Source organism: Tetrao urogallus, assembly GCF_951394365.1.
Source record: "Tetrao urogallus genome assembly, chromosome: 13".
NCBI classification, from domain to species: Eukaryota; Metazoa; Chordata; class Aves; order Galliformes; family Phasianidae; genus Tetrao; species Tetrao urogallus.
Window position 1 is genome coordinate 9,887,706 of NC_136826.1, and position 4,124 is coordinate 9,891,829.

The following is a 4,124-nucleotide window of genomic DNA, read 5'->3' on the forward strand; positions in this document are numbered from 1 at the left end:
TGCTCGGGGTGGGACCGCCGAGCACAGCCCAGGCCCGGCCGCTTCCCCCGCGGGTCCGGCACCGTGGCGGCCGTGCCAGCAGGGGGCGCGCCCCGGCAGCGAGCCGCCCCCCGTCTCCGCCTTCCCGGCCGTCCGTCCCTCTCCGCCCGCACATCGTTGGGCCCGGCCCGGAGGGAGGGCTCTGCAGGGAGAAAGCTGCTTCAGGGAGGTCCCAGCGTTTGAAAACGAATTGAAATGTGCGCTTCCTCTTAGTGAAAGAGTACGAGGTGGTCTTGCATTTGCAGCGGGTTTCAGGAGCAGAGGTTTGTCAGGAAATCGTTGTCGCTAAAGACACAAAAAGCTGTTTTGACTGATGACAAGCAAAATGTTTGCCATGTTGCCTTGCTTTGATCCTGCTCTTATCTGTAATATTCATAGTGATGATGTCTAGTGATGCTTTTCGTAATGTAAAGAACCCTACAAAAACTAGTACTGGTGCAAGCCAAAGTCCAAGGAGGGAGGTGGATTGATGTTACTTTTGTTTGCTCTACATCATAAAGACACATGCCTGTACATTACAAGGGATTTTAACAACTCCATCAGTCCCACCACAGAGGTATTAAGTAGATGAAAAGAAAGAAAAATGAACCCCATGCTCACCTCGTGCTGCCTTACCTTGGTACACATGGAGGCTCAGAACTGCAGCCTGTCTTCATTTCCAAGTGAGAACAAGAACTCATGGGAATCCCCATGGCGCTGCTGCTGCTGAGCCCTGGACCTGCTGCTGCATGCAATCATGCAGCTGCAGTCATGCTGCTGCATGCAGAGCTCCTGGAGCACCCCAGCACCTGCTCCAGCATGCTGGCAGGAAGCTTCCACACACAACAGCCTAGTGGGACACTTCTCTTGCAGAGCATGGTGAAGCCAGAGGGCACAATCTGAGCTACAGTTTGCCTTCTGGCTCGAGTTACTGGCAGGAATGGTAGTCTGGGATTGGAAATGAAAGAATAGATTTCTTATTTCCTATTGAGAATGCTTAGCTGATGTTTCTGACCAACTGCTCGTTCCTCTGTTTCAGTTCAGACAAATCAAGATCATCTTCTCCAGCAATATTAAAAACAAAATAAGGAAACCTGGTGCATTCTCATGTTACTTGCCAAATGACTAAATTCTGGATTTATTTCTCTCTGTTGTTACAAAGAAACTGTGGAGCATTTGCTGTGCACGTGTGCTTCCTGATCTTTTGTACAAGAGGGATTTTGCACTTGATTAGTGTAATGTCTTTTATTGCCAGATTCTACTCCATTTGTCTTTTTGAAGGTACTTTACTTTGTCAGTACTCTTATCCTGGTCTTCAGTTTAAGCAAGAAATAAGTAGATCTTTACCACTGCTTGCAACATTATACCTTAAATGCCCGTATGTCCCCTGGCTGGCCCATCCTTTGGATGTTCTGCTTCACTGGACAAGGCAAGGGCTTGTGGTGGGCATCAAGGAGTACTTGCATGCACTCCTGCTTCATAATTCGTCAAATAACCCACAGCAAAGTTAAACTCAGCCCAACTGAACCATTTTCCTTTTGTGAAAGGGACAGGAATAAAAGATACGACCTGACAAGATGACCTTCTGAAAACATACACTACAGTAAGCGAAAAAGGGAACTGAAGAGACAATTACAGCTGTTATATACAAACTTTTTTCTTGGCTGCTTAAGAACAGTAGATTTTCCTCCTACAGGCGTAATATCAAATTTATTCATTTTGAGGTTTTGGTCTACCTGGAGAAGGATAATTAAACACTTCATAGTTGTTTAACAGTGAAAGCAAAAATAATGCCATGGGTTTTACATTAACAGTCTGGGAATAAAAAGCATTGCACTCTTCTGCCAATAGAGTAGAAAATTTACTATTGCGAGTCAAGAAAACCTAGTCATTTCACTACTCTTAACATTATAAATCTTCTTTCATGAAGATAAAATGCCTTTTAAAGTGCACTTTTGAGAGCAATGATTACGGCAGGTTTTTTCTCAGGGAGAAAAGGCGGGGTGCTGTGCATTGCAGACGAATTTCCGCTCTGAGAAGCTGCAGGGTGTTGTGAGGAGAGCTGGCCAGAGGGCAGTCGCTCAGCCTCACAAGGACAGGTGAGCACAGAGTTCAAGTAAATATATCTACTCAGGTCTCCACCTGTGTTTTTTTCACTTTGGCTGATAAGCTTTAGTTTCTGCCTCTGCTGTTCCTTACTGTTAATCAGATTACAGAGAATCGTGCTTCAGAGGAGGTGGGAATTATGAGCATACTTCTCAAACAGTTCTAAAGGAAGCTGTGCAAACACATCTGAAGAAATATTCCTGGAAGAATTTTAATCTGTTTGTTTTAAAAAGCACACCACTTACTTCCATTAAATTTTGAAATTCCCTGAACTAGGCAGCTTTTATTGCGTACCATCATCCTAAATAAATATTTTGGCTTATTGCATTTCCAAAACATGCACAAAACTTATGACACTCTCAAAAAAATCAGATAATCATCAGATACCAAAATTAGGCATGTCATCTTCAGAATTGTTCTTTTACTGTTGAGAAACATTGTTTTCAAAATACCTTCCTCCTGTTTCCAAGAGCAGATCAAACACCTTTCTTTAATCTTAGCTTGTAGATGGTAAAATTTCAGGTTGCTGTGTTTATCATTTTCCATTTTCTGTGAAGTTGCTATCAGAATGTTTAACAACAAAAAAAATTAAGGTGGTAGTTGGAGTACTTTTCTATAGAGATAAGCGGGAAACAGGTGCTGAATATAAATTTCTCTTAATAAAGTGCTACCATGACTATAATAATTAAGAACTCTTTGATGTCTCATCTAGCAGCTGTAATTAATAGAAATGATAAAATACCATGCAGCGAAATTGCAGTGCGTTATGGTTCCAAGTTTCCCACTGGGGATTTCACTGAGCAGCAAAGTCCCTTTCCAAGGCACAGAACTCAAGGAGATGAGAAGCAGAGGGGCTGTGGGCAGACTCAGGTGGGTCCTGTGAGAGCACTACTGTCACTTGCTTCTTTGATGCTCTGTGTGGAAGATGAGCTACAATAATTCTGGGAAGCCAAAGAACAGAGCCTCTGAACTCTGCTATATGCTCAGCCTGCCTCTATTTTGGCGTGGGCCAACATTTTGCTCAGAGAGCAACTTTTACAATGAAACAAATTTTAAGAGGCACTTCAGAGTTACCAAACAGTAACATCTACCCATCCAACTCGACCCCTCTCACCTCTCCAAGTGACAATCCAACCACTGCAGCATCTATGGCTGCCACGGGCAGGAAGCTGGGTGCTGGAACGGCAGGGTGCTGCCTCGTGCGCTCACTCCAACAGAACGCTGAGGAACGGGGCATCTCCTCCCAGAATGAGGGCAACGGCCATCAGCTGATGCTAGAGCCTAACCCGCTCCGTGCCTGAGCCTCTCCCCTCCTCTCACTCCCAAAATAAAGTTCCTGACGAGAGCATCATACCTGCTGCTCTCTTCCATAACCTTATCTTTAGCTCCTTCAATTCTTTCCTGTGTCAGACAGCATCGCGTCTAACCGCCTGTATTCGCACACGGAACACGCATACAGCTCAATACGTTTTCTTTAAGAGGGCCTTTTCCTACTCCCCGTACTGCGGCGTTATACGAGTCCAGTCTCTGTGGAACCGGCTGATTTTTGCCTCAACCCGAACCAGGGCCGGTGTGGCAGAGACGTGAGCAGAGATGCGTCTGAGGCTTTCAGCTCCCGAAGCTGCCACGACAGCGCGCGGGGCTCCGCCGCCATGGCTCGCGGCTCCCGCCTCACCGCCCCAGCGGGGCTCCGGGCCGCCGTGCAGCGGACAGCCCCCTCCTCCAAGCACGTCTCGCGTGGTTCGTCGAGAATTCGCCTCACTCATTTCTTTCTTTCCTTTTTATTTATTTATTTGTGACCATATTCCCCTCTTCCGGGCCGGGCGGCGCTGACTGCCGTGCCGGCAGCCCAGTGAGAGCGGCGAGGCGGAGCGAACCGAGACCAGGATCGTCCTCCCGGCGCCCGCCCTCCCGCCGCCTCCTCAGCGCCAGCCCGCGCCGCGCCGCACACACCCACCCGCCCGCCCGCCTGGCTCCGCGTCCCTCCGCTCCCCGCCGGC